Raw genomic sequence first — 16,318 nt, forward strand, 5'->3', positions numbered from 1 at the left:
CCCATTTGGAATGGAAATATGCTCCCTCCTCCCGCTGCTGTAAGGGGGAAAAATTGCTTCATGTTTCTTTTTCTCATCCCAACTCCCTCCTTCATGGATCTCATGCGTTGAAAAATTGGGTTATGTGACTGAATCAATATGTCTTACAGAATTCTTTGTTCCCGGAGGCACAAGAATTTGGGTCCCTAACGTATTTCAACTTATGAATATGCACTTAATATATCTGTGGGATTGTTTTGTAGGCAAATGAATGAGATAGAAATGCTTTTAATTTCGATACTCTCCACGTTGATTTCTATTAGATGCTTCAATGCATCCCTTGGAGATGGATGAGTATACCGTATATATAGCACAGCACCAAACTGAAGAGACTTCAGTGTTCACTCAAAAAAGTCACTTACCGACTACACCTGTACATGGTTTGACACATTGTGAGAAATGTGGATATGACAAAATAGGTGGAATCTGTGCAGTTACACGCTGTCTCTCTGCAAAACATTATGGGATGTCCAAAGGAAAGCTGAAGGAATATCATAATTCATTTAATGGATGCATTGTTCTTCTCGTGGCCTATTTTTAGACAGTGCATGATGTTGTGGACTGATTTTGTTAGGAAAATGGCATGCATCTCTGTCAATAATGGCACTCTACGAACAGCTCATTTAAGAAAAAAACAGCTATAAAGAACTTTATCTCCATGTGATGCCAGTGTACATGAGGAACCTTAGCCTGCTGACCTTAGAGACTATTATGACACTGACATCATCAGCAGTCGCCATGTTCAGTTAGCTTTGGAGAGGTGGGGTTATTTTGTATTTAGAGTTTACTGTTTTCTGAATTGTTTACCTTCGTTGAAGAACATTGTAAGACAGTAATTTCCGATTGTAACAGCACATTGCCATTCTATTCTTGCATCTACTCTTGCATCTACTCTAAGTGAAAACTAATCTGAGTTTCGTGTATATAAGTGTAAAGTCTCTATTTACTATTACTCACTTATTACTTTGGCACATAATGTGTCGGGAGGTGAGGAAGCTAGTCTTGGGTGGGGGGCAAACAGTTACACACTGTCCGGGTTCTGTGTACATCCTGACAAAAAAGGCATTACCACCTCGAACATGCATTATTTTCCGTGTCCGATATACCGTGTCATCCATTATTCCTTACAAACTAAACATGCTATTTGTTCCCCACTGTGTTTGTCCTATGGTGGTCCCAGGGTGCTGTTAAATAAAGTGTTAACATCCATTGAGAGAGTGGATGTGTTCATGACATGGCTATTTATAAGGAAGGTAACAGGAAACATAAAGCCTCGTGTACCAATCTCAAGACAAGACACGAACCACAGTCATAAATAAATGCAATGCAAGCCCTAAATAAATTCATTTCACATCAATACATGGAAGCTCTATGCTATATGCTAAGTGTTTTTTTTATATCACAGCATACTGAAATATACAGTTGCATCTATACCAAATGTCCTTTACAGCTGGGTGATGAGGTCCACCAGCCTCTCATTTAATTCACTCACAGGAAATGTCTAAAACAGCTTCACACTGGTATTTAACAGTTAGTTAACTGTCAATATTAACATTCAGTTCTACTTCAATACCACAAGCAGTGGCATCTTTTTCTGAACCCACCAAGAAATCTGACAACTCAAGCAATGTTTTCAACAAACTTCACCCATGCCTTATTATCCAATGGATGATGAAATGTGCTCCTAACTTGAATGGGATTTAGCTCAATTTGTTCCACCACTTGCTCCAGTTGAGACTCAATAGAGATTCTCCAAACCACACTGATACACATCCATGGGAATGAACTACTAGGATGGTCTTAAAATAAACATCCTGAGAAATAATTAATCAGAGCTAGTTTCACTGATTACAGTTCTCCATGAATAGATAAATGCCGAGAATGGCTAATTATGGATATTTTCCTAAAAAATGTTGCAAGGAAAGTTTTAAAATAAACTTTTAGAAGTACCTTTGTGCTCTCCCTGTCAATAACATCAGCTGTCACCAGTCTTTCCTTCCCCCTTTTTTCTCCCTCATACAGTATTATCGGGAGATTTTCTCTTGTCTCCTGTCCTCATCTCTACTGCAATGCATGGTCTCCTTTCCACCCACCCATCACAGTGGAACTGAACATTCGCTCTCTCTTACTCTCACTCTCTCTCTCACACTCTCTCTCTCACACTCTCTCTCTTCCTCTATCTCTGTGGTGTGAGAACATGCTGTCCTCATACCGTTTATTCACACAGCCCCTGCAGGCTGTGCTAACAGATTGCCAATAAGCTTGGTGTCAGGCATCAGCAATACCTGCCATCCCTCCCACCCCACCCCACCTCCCAGTCAGAGTAATGTCAGACCCCACGGGGATGCTCTTTACCTGCCGCAGATCCCTCTCTGTCTCCCTCTCCCATTCCTCTATGGCCCAGATCATCAGGACGGGTCACAAGATAAACAAAGAAAGCTTGAAGAAAGCAGTGATGCATGCACACGACGAAGCACAGTACTTGGGTAATCCTGGTTACAACCACAGAGGACAATAACTTATTTGTAACCTGAAACTTTACAGAGCTCTATGATGATTCCCATTGCTTCAAGACTTTATATTGTGTGTCTTGGTAATGTCATCATGATTTACTTCTATTATACTAACATTTCCTGTGGGGTGGACCCAGGCGCTCACTATATAAGTTATACTACTTATATTTCTTTTTTTATCTCTTATCATTTTGACTGGGCATCTTATCCCCTCTGAGTGACAGTTGAGTCCAGTGGTAAGGATTACCCTTTCCCTATAATGCCTCTTGGCACTGTCTCCCTCCACCCAGAAGAATCAACTCGCATCATGAACAGACTGCCTAAGCCTGTCTTGTGCGAGTTCACTCAGAGGGATTGATTTTCCCCCCAGACAAACTCATAAAACTCCCTGATCGGATGCAAGGACATTTAGGAGGTGAGCTCACTTCTTCTCGATAGTCCCCGGGTTACAAGGGTGTCAATTAAATTAAATGTGTCCCCTTTTGTTGTGCGGGGTGTTTCGTTTTTACGGGGCCAAAAGAAAAACAATGACAGTCAACAGGCTTGCGCTTGGGCACGGCGCAGGAAGAAATCCATTTCGATCACAAATAAAAAGCTTCAACCTTGTGCTGTCACTGTATGCAAAGCAAAACAAGAACACTGAGAATGAGAACAAAACAACGCTCTGTGTGCTTGTACTTTGTATCCCACTATCCCCAAAAGGTCAGTATTAATGTCCGAGTTGATCATGAAACAGGTACAACAATCCAATTCTCTTCATCAAAAATGTGCTTGAGATCCTGTCAGTCACAGAATGGAACATGTTTACATCCCTGCAATTGAATGGATACCAATATCATTCACAGTTTTTTGAGTGTTATCTAGACATTTCAGAGCTATCCTTGAAATGGATAAGATGACTAAATTGATGATGCAACTTTAACCTAAAGTGACTTGCCTACAATACATGACTGCCATGGACATGTATCCTTCTGAATGCAAGCAGACTGTCCATTCAACTGACTAACAGATATATTAGCAAGCAAGTGAACGATGACATTAGCGGATAGGTCCTCCTAATGTGTCTGGGCAGTTGAGATCAGTGAGTCAGAACTCCTAGCATTTGATGAAATCCAGTCTAACCCTGAGAGAGAGCTTGTGTTTGATGCAGTGGAAATAGACTGGATCTCATTTACCATCTGCTCCATTTACCACAATCTTTCATGGCCTTCATTACTTAAAGATTAGAACTAGCTGTCCATCTTGAATGGCACCTAATTTATTTTATAAGGTGTTCTCTCTCTCTCACTCTTTGGCTCTCTCTCTCTCTGGCTCTCTTTCTCTCTCCCTCTCTCTCTGTTTCTCTCTCTCTCTCCTTCTCGCCTCCTTTCTGGCTTTATCTCTCAGCTTCTTATAATGTGCCTGATGTTCATGTGTTCTTATAGTGGTGTTCTGTCAAGCTTTTCAGTTCAGGAAAAACTGAACGTCCATGTTTTTCAGAGCCATATAAGAAAAGTAGCTCAAAAACCTGTGCCCACACCATACCATGAAATTCAACGGTAGCGAAGCTATTTTTCATAGAGAGGAGGACTCAATGTCAGAATTAGCTATAGCATTGTCAACATCCTGACTGTCGCTGCAAACTATTCACAAGCAAATGTTACTAATCTGTCAATATTTTAGTTCTGTCGAGTGCCTCCTTGTCTGAATAATCTAAATAATTCAGTTAACTGACTCTGTTTTGCCTCTACTTACCCACTCACCCTCATCCTGCAAGCCTCTGCCTCGCTCCTCTACTTGTACACCAGAAGAAATCTACATGCTCCCAGGGACGGGTCATCTCAAGGTGAATCTGACAGAGAGAGACTGCGGGGCCAGGCTTTCAAGTGGTCCCCAAGCCCCAGTCAAGGGAGCGGGCTTGGAAGGGCTCGGGGGCTCGTGTATGTGATTTAACATCAGCTGAGCTCATGGGTTTCACGCTGAGAGGTCCACGGCCCTGCAGAGCTCCCCCTTCTCAGTCCCAGCAGCACTCAGCCACACAATGGCCGAGCATTAGCTACACCAGAATGCCTGGGGTCGGCATGGCAGAGGAGTAGCGCAAAGCAAGGTTGCAGCAGAATCAAGAAGGGAAGCCTCATTCTGATGTAAATACCTCTGAGGAAAAAGCACATTGTGTCGACATGTCGTGGTTAATGTATGCATTTTGAGGGTGGTCATGGCAGTTAAAATGATTCACTTTGAAATACGTATGTCATGCTTTATTGTGGTCACAAGCAAAATGCCTAACCTGTTAATATTTTATACATACATATTTGATGTGTCTGAGCATTATGCAAGGTGTACTTTAAAAAAAAAAAAAACATCAAGACTGGTTATATTTCTCAAGATCTAAGATGTACTCTTCAGACAGACTTTGACTGAATTTTTCTCCTATGTCTTGTCAATGGGACTATGAGCAAGTCATTGAAGTGAATACTTGACGAAGGTTGTCATACGAAACACATCATTTATGATCAAAACTGCCACTGGAGAACATGGATGATCCTTGCTCTTTTAAGCGATTTAGTCACTTTGAAGAAAGTTAGTTGCAGTCTTTTACAGTTATATTAGTGCCAACATGGCGAGTAGACAGAAAAGCAGCATTGGCTACAAATAGAAACAGCACAGGTTCTTCCTTTTCTTCCTTTTGTGAATCTCAGGATGCACAAAACTCTCGACTGAAGCCTGGCCTTGTCTAAAGCAGCAAAACTACTCAGAAGACATTTTGCTAATTCCTTTCCCTTGGCTGTGTGCCTCCTTGCATATTGCCCCTGCTCATCTCTTTCTCAGTGATTGGAATGTGACAAGCAACACATTACCTCTCCAAATGAGCAGGTGCTCATGAGGAAAGTCAAAGGCCAGGTGGTAATCAGATGGTAAAGAAATCTGAGAATTTCTAGGGGAAACCTGGTGCATGAATAACACTTACAAATAGAGTAGTGCAATTACATGTACTTTGAACACAGCATGGTACTTTCCATGAGGGGTCCATGAAATCAGGAAGGAATGGCCTGAAGTACAGCCATCAGTCTGACAACAAACCACTGCCACTCAACCGCAAACCTCCCAGCTATTTACGCCTTTCTTACGAGTCTGGAAAGGGAGCATGTTTGCCTTTTCACGTGCCATGTCCGTTAGCCTTCTCGAATTTACCAAGACATCAAAGTGTGCAAAATATACCCGTAGACCGCGAGAATATTTTCAATTCAATTTCAATTTAATTTATGTTGCACCAAAACAAAAACAATTGTCTCTAGACACCTGACAGAGGCGCAGGGCCTGAGCCCCCACTTCCCAATCTTCCCCTTTTCAGAATGGAAGCACGTCACCCAACACATCTAAATATGTAGAATGAGCGACGCATATCAACTCATCCGTGAACAATGACGGGTAGAGCGATGTTCCTCTGGATGTTAAAGGGTTTTGAATGGAGCCATTGTGTGGATGCGCTGCAGGGGTATTGCCTCCCTGTGTGTAATTGCTTTAGGACCGAGTTTGCTCATTGCCTGTCTCGATCAAGGGGGAAGGCGTTATTGTGCATGCAAAACCCAGAAGCAAGCCGTTTGTGGAAAGTCCAATGCGAGGAAAACATGAAAGGATGCCAAAGTAGGATGACCTAAGAGCGCTGGAGAAAGAGGCAGAAAAGAGGAGGAAGGTCTCAAGGTGTGCCTTCTAATGTACTATCTGAGACATTAGCACTTCAGGAGAAGGGTCAGATGTTTGGGAATTTGCTTCTCCTCAGATTTTAGGAAGATGCTCTTGCCGGCTTTTTGATTGTTCCATCATGATGCTGTATTTCTGAAGCCATCATGTATGTGATATCAAATCTATCCAGTACTCCACTGTTGTTTCAGATGGGTAGCCTGGCAGAGATTCTGAACATGAGGTGCGATGCTTGACAAGCACCATGTGGATTTGAATCATATAATTATGAATTTGACAGAGAATCATTTTGAAATCAAATGTTCACTGCAGTGGGAAACACACAAAACTCATCTTCACTTCAATATCTTGCCACATAGTTTCCATCCAATGAGAAGTGAGACACTTCTGTTTACAACAATCCACCTATTGGCATCCATTCATAGATTGGCCAAATAGGCCGCAGCAAATAAGTAGATTTATATATATATAAACTAAACAGTCAGTTAGACTGAATGATATTTCTATTGCAGTGTATTGTATTTTGGTGATAATATTGTAGTATTAACTATGCAATACCACTGATGGGGAAATAGCTTTTCTCTCATGGCCTTTTGGAGTCTCTGTCACTCTCATTGCCTCTTGTGAGTGGTGATTAAATACTTACCAAGGTCCTTCTGACCTCTTCCCATCCTGCAATATTCCTCCTATCCTCTCCCTTCATTTCACCAGAGGCCTTTTGGCTATATCATTTTCATTGTAATTAATGAACAGAGGCTTCCCTCATCAGCCTGTGCTTCGCCTAACATGGAGGCGTGATCACATCGGGGTCAGGTAATTCTTGCCACTAAGGAGATGACATATCCTGCCAGGTGCTACAAGGGTAATGTTTGTGAGAACCAAAGAAGAAAGGCGTGATGTGGTCGTAGTAGTCGTCTTCAATAAGCAAAAAAAAAAAACTGCCATTGGGTTTGTCCCTTCTCTCAGCAACATCTTGCTTCTGTGGCCTTGTGAGAGTGGCAGAATCAAGCAAATGAACCCAATCCACTGGGGATATGGTTAAAGACAGCCTGTTGTAGTTTTGTTTAGATTTGAGGATATTGTTCTCAGTTAACACTAAAAGCTTTTCTTGGTGATAAAAAAAAGTCACGATTGCAATAATTGGATTGCTATAGATCCAGTAGAGGTCAGAGCGCTGCAGGGGGGTACATTTATTTTTTAGTTGGACAAAACATCACAGCACTGATTTCTTGCAGTGCTCTCAAATGTTTTAGAGTATTTATGGTTAAACACTTTAGTCCGATATGGAGTGGTATTTGTGATATCCTCTGATAAGCCAGCACAGACTAAATCAATGGACCCCGGGGAGAATAGCGACCACTTTGTGGAAGCTAATAGGGAGCCAAAGAAACAATAAAGACTAAATCAAACACCTGTGTTTTTACTCTTACAGTTTTGCCTTTAAACTATTCTTTGTCATATTGATGAGTCTCAAAACGATCTGAAATTCATCAGGGCTCCTCAATTGATTCTCCGCCAGTTTCTGCCGGCAAGTTGCAAACTTCTAAGCTGCTCCTTGCCCTACTCCACATTTTCATATAAAGAAAACTTTGCTGTACAAAGCAGCAGGTTGTCATTTAATTGCCACCAAACCACCCACAGACCTGACATTTTCAGGCCATGGTTGGTTTAGCTCCCAGTACCCCCTGCATCTGTGGCTTACCACAGCAGTAATGATTTAGCCTTGTTCTTTCCGGGCCTCCAATGGAATAAGGAGACAGTGCACAAATACTTTAAACTATTTTAACATCAACCATGTCTTAATGATTACAAGTGATCCCATTGGAGGCAATTACATGGAAAGAGGGGATGAAGGCGGTATAATTACGATGCTTAATGCTTTACCAATATCAGCTCTAGACCTGTTGAGAGTTCCTGGAACTAGACAGGGCCACGGTCTCATAATGAAGCGCTTCACTTGGACACTTATGCTGAACTATCGGTTTCTGGTTAATGCAAATGCGCATACCAAGAGGGTCGTTTACTGCAATAATTAGAGTTTATGAGATGCTTTGCCTAAAACCTCCAAGACTTAATACTTGCTGTGTCACCCATTCTCCCGCCTCTCATAACTGGTCCACGTGGTAGTAACACATGCTGTACAAACATTATTTTAAGTCTTTCTGTCTTTTGTGAAATGCACTGTACAGAGTGGTAATGTTTCAAAAGGTGCAAAGGGAGACTAAATGATAGTGACCGAATCGTTACTTTATATGAACAGAATACCCGCATTAAGATATTTTCAAATGTAAAAGTATAAATGATCAATGCCTCGGAATGATTATATCCCAGTTTATTACTTTTTTTCCACTACAGGTGGTATTTTAAGACATCACTTCATTCCATTCATATTGATGGATAATGGTAATCTTTTCAGGGAGGTGTGGTAGGGGTTGTTGAAGAATATATGGTGTGAACACCAACATTAAAAAGCAGAGCTATTTAAAATGCTACTGATGTGTCTTGATCCCGAGGACACCCCTTTCAGGAAGTTGAATTTATCTTTGCCACGCAACACAACCCTCCGGGCCAAAGTTAATTGTGTGGGGCCCGTAAACGTACCCCAAGTACCCACTGCAGCGACTCTTCCAGTTCGATTGAATTTCCTTTTGTGACATCAGCCGTGGCCAAAAGCCAAGTGGCAATGAATTATTGAACACTTCCTGAGGGAAAAAAAGTGGGCTCTGATTGATTGAAAAGTCCATAGGCGACATGGAAACGAGAGCCAAGTTTGGGAAATATTGTTGCTTACTCTCAAAAAGCGACGGAATCAAACAAGACATATAGCCTTGGAGGATAAAACAACTCCAAGTCTGGAGTGGTAGGCAGGGCTGACTTTTCATATTCATGGAAAGACAAAGGAATGAAACCATTTACCATTGCTTGTCAGCATAATTCAGACTCAAAACGCTCACAAAAGAATGAGGCCTGCGGGTAGGTGCTGCAGCTTTGTCAAAGTGAGAGAGAGAGAGAAAGAGAGAGAGAGAACAGAATGGAGAGAGGTGAGGAGAGTGTGAATGCCAGAGAAAGAGAAAGGCATTCGATACAGTGATCAGGAGGCAATTAACAAACACCTCCAAATGGGCCTGGCACTACCTCCCTGTAATTCTAATGTTTAAAAGTTTTTTAGATCTGGTATGAATCACACACTTTCTTGACTACTGTTTATTTACTTATTTGTGAATCACTCATTATTAAGTTACCTGTATGTTACCTGAATATTATGTGGTCCTTCCTTAGTAAGAAGTCTTCAATATGCTGCATTCATAAAACACTGCACGTCATGGATGAATAACATAGTCATATCATGAAAGCCTCTTTGAGGATAAGATGGATATCGCAACCACAGGCAGGCTGGATCACTGAAAAGACAGGGCGAGTGAGGAATTAATGTTTGAGCGACAGAGGAGCAGATTTTGAATAAAGATGCTAGTGGAGGTTGCAGAGAGAGATGTCAAGAGAGAGAGTGAAAGAGAAAAAGAAGGTAGAACAGGTAGATATGCACAGCCTCTAGCTGGGCAGGAGAGGCCTTGGCCGCTGGGCAGGGGGATATTATGTGGACTTAAAGCATTTGCAGAGGCCTCAGACCTGTTTAAGGAACTAATGCCTCAATTCAGCGGCAGCAGGCCAGAATAATAAATCCTGTCCTCTGACAGACATCCCTATAGGACAAGAAGCAAGGGAAATATACCAGAGGGGAGGAAAGGAGAGGAAATAGAGAGGAAAGGAGAGAATAAGAATGGACGAAATGAGGGAATAGAAAGGCAGGGATAGGAGATGATAGGGGAAGGAAAGGAAATAAAGTGGAAAGGAAAGTAGAAAATGAAGGGAAGGAAGGAAGTGGAAGAAGAGAAATGGATGGGAAAAGAAATGAATGCATGGGAAAGGGAACGTAGTGGAGAGGACCATAGGAGAGGGGAGTGAGAAAGGGAAGAGAGGACAGAAGGTATATATGTCCCCCCGGTAATCAACAGACACAAATGTTCTCCTCTGTTCCTCTGACAGCCTCATACAATGGCCAATGGGATGTTGTCTTACACTTAATCAAGATTTTTGTACTGCTACAAGCTACTCATGACCTTCGTGTTATTAGCACCTTGTGCCAGCACTTTACACAATTATAGGAATACCCTTTGTCTTCCTCCATCCCATTTGCAGACATCAGACCAGTGAAATGATCCATTACCATGATTATTTCCATGGCACTGGGTGGGAATTTTAAAGGCTACATCCCTGTGATCAGGCTGATTTCTGCCATAATTGAAATAACACTGATAAATAATTATAACTGTTTGTTCTCTTTATTATAATATTTTTCTTTCCCTTTCCCTCTTCAAACAGTAAGTCATAACTTGACCATGAAAGTGACTTTACATCAACACAACCATCAGTCAATACTATAATTAGTTGTGTAAACTACATTGTCCATCAGTCAAATACTTCCATAATTGTAATACTTATTTGTTATCCTCTAAAACTCTAAATGTCTACTAATGTATACCTGTGTGCATCCCAAGGTTATAACCTGATAAATGGATTGCCACTTTATTGGTCCACTTCCATTGTCCTAATATGACTTTAATGACTTTCAATCGCTCTCTCCCACTCCTTCAAGGTAGGAAAAAAGCAATCTGATTAAAGCCAGATGACACACCTCATTACCTGGCCCTTGTACAAACCCACAGCAGCCAGTGTTTTCAGATAATGTTTGGATTTCAATGCAAACCGAGGCTGTAACTCACAGATGTCTGACACTCTGGGCCGCCTGACAAATTTCCATGGCACAAAGCCAAGGGATGTTACTTATTCCAAAATGGAAGAATGGAAAAATGTGAAGAGGCAGATCAGCAAGAGCTCACATGCAGTCTTAGATAAGATCTGTCATCATGTTATCTACTTGTCAATCAATCAATCAACCAATCAGTTAATAAAGCAATACATGAACTCAATCATTCAATAACTTTTTTGCGATTATGGCACCTGGTTTTGGTGGAGAGGAGAGGCTTGAAGCCTCCTTGCAATGTCCAGTGGTCACTGATACTTGTTTTACCTGACTTCATGATGACATGGTGTGACCCAGGACTACTTTCTCCAGCGTGCTATTGCTGGATACCTGGCTAAAGGCTGCGGCTTTGAGGCAATGTTTTGAGCACTGTAAGAATGTCAGTTCACCAGCAATACAAAAGTGAATGAGAGAATAATTTAGAGAGAAATTTGCCCTTTGGACAGGAGTTGATGAAAAAGAGCACATTATTTATATATAAAAATAATATTTATGGTTTCTCTTGTGACAAGAAAGCATTAAACATTTTCACAATGAATAAAACATCTAATATTTTTATAAAAGCTGACACGTAAAAAATGTTCATGAGATTATGTGGGTTAACCTGGTTAATGTGAAAAGGAGGTATAGCTTTTGCCTAATGTTTGAGATATCATTTGTGTCAGAATGCAGTCGGAACAGGGACATTCCATGAACAAACTACATATGGCAGAGGATGACACAATGTAAATAATGCAACATACATGTTTTATTGGGGCTTTGTGCTCTGGCACTGTTAGCTAAGAAGAGATGTGCTTGGATTGATGGCAATATGACATGCATACTACTTACATGTTATTGTACCTACACCTGTACAGAATTCAAACAAATAAATGCGACTTTTGAACCATTGTTTTGAACCACAGTTCCAAAGTTTATTAAATGTTCAAAGGGGCTGAAACTAGGCCTGGACTTCTGAGGGTTAAAGTCTCTCATGTGAACACACACAGTTATGAAGGCTCTGTAAGTGTGTCTATAACATACACAAGAAGTTTATTAAAAGAAGAAAATGAAGAAAAAAAAAAAAGACATGCCAAACTGTTTGGCTCACTAACTAATTCTCAAGTGTCTCTTCCCAATCCCTCTGTAATTTTTGGTGTTCAGCTGGACTAATTAATCGGTGCTTGCAGAATAAAAAGCTGTAAGACTTTTCAGTGCTGATCATGGATATAGCTCTGGTCCCATGACAAGTGGAAGACCACCAGATGGTGGCAGCCATGCTAGTGGATTGTGTCATGACCTGTGATGTAAGTGTTGCACAAACTAATGAAACACAAAATAGAAGATTATGTAGTGATTGATGAGTTTTGGTTTTTGCCTTGCATTGATTTACTAAATGAAAATCTATGGACTGCTGCAACTCAATTCAATTTCATTTATATAGCACCAATAATTAAAAATGTAAAAACAGCAATACAGAGTTCTGTTCCATCTACCTAAAAGGCATGCACAAACCTTGCAAACACCACCAACAGCCCAGCTGATACTGATAGAAGCTTGCCAACACACTAACTGGTGTCTTTTGGCAGTATAGCTGGCAATGTCATGCGTGTGAAAGCTTTTCTTCCATTTTTGCAGGGTGTTCCAGCCCGGTACACAGAACTACATAGGGCATACCCTGGATAGCTAGTGGGGAAGACACCGGTGTTTGTCCTTCACATGACCATATGCTATCAAAATGAATTTGAGGGTGGTACCAAAACTAGTTGCCTATAAAACCATACTTCAAAAAGTGTCAAATTGTTGCATAGTGTTACTTTAAAATGTCTCAAAGCACTTGACTACAGAGCCTGAACCCTCTAGAGCAGTGGTTCCCAAACTTTTTACAGCCCTGTACCCCTTCAGACATTTAATCTCCAGCTACGTACGTACACAGACCTCCAGGAAGAAACCTTGAGCAGGACCCCTCAGTTTGGAGGTGGCAGGTAGAGAGATAGAATGAAGGAGGGGGGTGGGTGCATAGGAGAAGGGAGGAGAAGAAAGAATCCGAGCAAGCAGGAACACGCATCAGGATTAGCATACATGTAGCATATATCCACAAGATTACATGGTACATACCAGATGGTATATATATATATATATATACACATGATATATACAGGATTGATAGTGGATGATAAGAGATAGACAGCATTCAAAGTATTGGTTGTAGAACAGGTTCATGGTAATACAGTGTGTTCATAATGCCAGTATAATGGTCATACAGCATTGAAGGTCGTAGTGTACTCATAGGATTCCTATTTATAGAATGAGCAGATGATTGTGATCATATTAGCAGAGAAATGGGTAGGGAAATGGGTGGCATTTGGAATATGTGTGTGATGCATTGTAGGCAATGAGTAGTAGAACTCTGGACGCGATTGATAGCTAGGAAGCAGGGGACAGCGATACCTTGCAGGGGAGAGGGGAGAGAGAAGACGTAATGATACAATGGAATTAGGTATTCTATGGACTAGTAAATCCCTAAAGTGGTCCGGAGCTAGGCTGTTCAGGGATTTGTATGTTAGAAGGAGTATCTTGAAGTCGATTCTACTTTTGACAGGGAGCTAATGAAGAGAAGTGAGTAAAGGACAAATGTGTTCAAATTTTGCAATTTCAATTTCAAGCATGTCATATCAGCTGGAGGCTCTTTAATTAATTGTTACTGCATCTGAATGCTAAAGCATTGGACTAGTCAAGTCCTGAAGTGACAAATGCATGGATTAGCTTTTCTGCATCATGGAAGGATAGGACTTTCTTGACTTTGGTAATATTATGTAAGTGAAAGAAGGATGTTTTGTGTTAGTGTTGGGAGAAGGGTCCTGATTAAGGATTACACCAAGATCCTTAACACTTGGGTTGGATGTCAGTGAGATGCCATCAAATTTACTAATGTGCAAATCTATGACCTCCGAACAAGTAGGCACTTTTTGCAATAAACTCAATTGAGTTGCATGTGAATTTTTGCATTTTGTTTGAATTACTTTGTATAAGTAGCTTCAGGTAACCAAACAAGATTTTTCCATAGGGTAGCTTTCTGTAGTTCAACTTCGAGTGTGAAGTAATTTTGGTAGCTTGCAAAGCTATGCTTTTAAAGCAGCTTCCCCAACACTACTAGAAGTAGTGGTATCAAAACACATCCATTATCAGATGCAAAAAGTAGGTCACTAACAACTTTGACTAGGGCTGTCTCAGAGCTGTGGTGGGCTCCGAAGCCTGACTAGGAGACTTCTTGGATGTTGTTTTGGTGCTTTGATATGGTTTTTTCAAGTATTTTTCACAGGAAAGCGAGTTTAGATATATGTCTATAATTGGCCAAGTCTTCAGGGTCAAGGCCTGGCTTTTTAAGAGGTGGTTTGTGTAGTGGAATGTCAGGCCACTAGGGTGCGCTTGACCATTGAGTAATGACTGATGTACGAAGCTGGAGATAGTTAATAAAGTATGTGTGCTGCTGAAGAATACACGCCGTCGTTGCTGTCTGGTCTAACAGAGCTAGTTCACATCATACCATTATACATGGTGTCAGAAGATGGTGATGATAATGTGAGTAAAACGAAAGTGCAATTGGAACTGTTAAGAAGACGTTAGAATTTGCCTGCGGTGGTGATTTAGCAAGTTGCTAAGCAAGAGAACTAGCTGCTAGCTCGTTGACTTGTCCTTATAAGAAAAGGAGAGGGATATCGTCAGATTCATAGGTCAGAATAGACCAGATATTTTCGATACCGCCCCCGGCAAGCTTCAATTTTGATGAGCCAAACAGTTGGACGCAATGGCTACAGCGCTTTGAGCGATTTAGGATGGCTTCTGGACTAGCAGAAAAGACTGAGGAGTACCAGGTCAACTCGCTACTATACATTATGGGGGAGAAGAGTGACGACGTTTTGTACACGCTGACATTGAGTGACGCTCAGAGAAAGAAATATGAAGATGTGTGCAAAGCCCTGAGTGAGTATTTCATTGGCAAACACAATGTCATTTATGAGAGAGCCAAATTTAATACCAGATATCAACAGCCAGGTGAAACAGCAGAAAGTTTTATCACTGATGTTCACAAGCTCGCGGAGCATTGTCAATATAGCGTTCTGCGGGAAGAAATGATAAGAGATAGGATCGTAGTTGGAATCAGAGATGCCAAACTGTCAGAGAAGTTGCAATTAGATCCTAATCTCACATTGGCTAAAACAAAAACACAAGTCAGACAAAATGAAGAAGTAAAGAAACAACAGCCTCTGATTAGACAAAAAACTGATATTAAGGAAGCAAATGTGGATGCAATGTCTACACGAAAACCAGGGAAATTTCAGATGTCAGCGCCAGCATAGAGAAATCACACAGAAAATTGTAAAAGATGCGGGAAAAGCCCTCAGCACTCATGGAAACAATGTCCAGCTAGAGAGGCAGACTGTAGAAGATGCAATAGGAAAGGCCATTTCGCGGTGGTGTGTCGATCAGGACAGCGAGTGGAGGCTATTGAAGAAAGTCAGGAAACGGGAGAAGATGCGTTCATGGGAACGATTCAGTGTCAGAAACAAGACATATGGAAACAGGACATTCAAATGAATGGAGTACTTGTTAATTTCAAGTTAGATACAGGAGCGGCAGTCACCGCCATACCAGAATCAGTGTACTCAAGAGGCAGAGATGGTGAACTGCAAAAAGCACAGTGATTGATATGTGGCCCCAATAACCAACCATTGACGGTACTGGGCACATTTAATGCATGTCTTAAAAAGGGCAAACAGAAAACAGAGCAGGAAATATTTGTAGTCCAGGATCTAGTGATGCCACTGCTAGGTCTCCCTGCTATTCAGAGTCTACCGCTGCTCCAGCAGGTGGCAGCAGTCCAAGCCATGGGAAACAAATTTAAGACCATGTTCCCAAAGGTTTTCTTAGGCTTAGGGAAGCTACAAGGTAGCTATAAGATAGCAGACGGTGCAATGCCATATGCCCTATCAGCTCCTAGACATGTAGCATTACCTCTCATGGATAAAGTGAAGTCAGAGCTCCATAGAATGGAAACTATGGGCGTCATCCGAAAAATCCAAGAGCCGACCGAGTGGTGTGCGGGGATAGTGGTTGTCCCGAAGCCTAACGGAAACATCAGGATCTGTGTAGATCTAACGAGGCTCAATGAAAGTGTGCGTCGCGAGAGACACATACTGCCAGCTGTGGATGAAACTCTAGCAAAGGTAGATGGAGCCATAGTTTTCTCAAAATTGGATGCCACTTCAGGATTTTGGCAAAT

The sequence above is a fragment of the Clupea harengus genome, chromosome 7 (assembly GCF_900700415.2).
Source record: "Clupea harengus chromosome 7, Ch_v2.0.2, whole genome shotgun sequence".
Lineage (NCBI taxonomy): Eukaryota > Metazoa > Chordata > Actinopteri > Clupeiformes > Clupeidae > Clupea > Clupea harengus.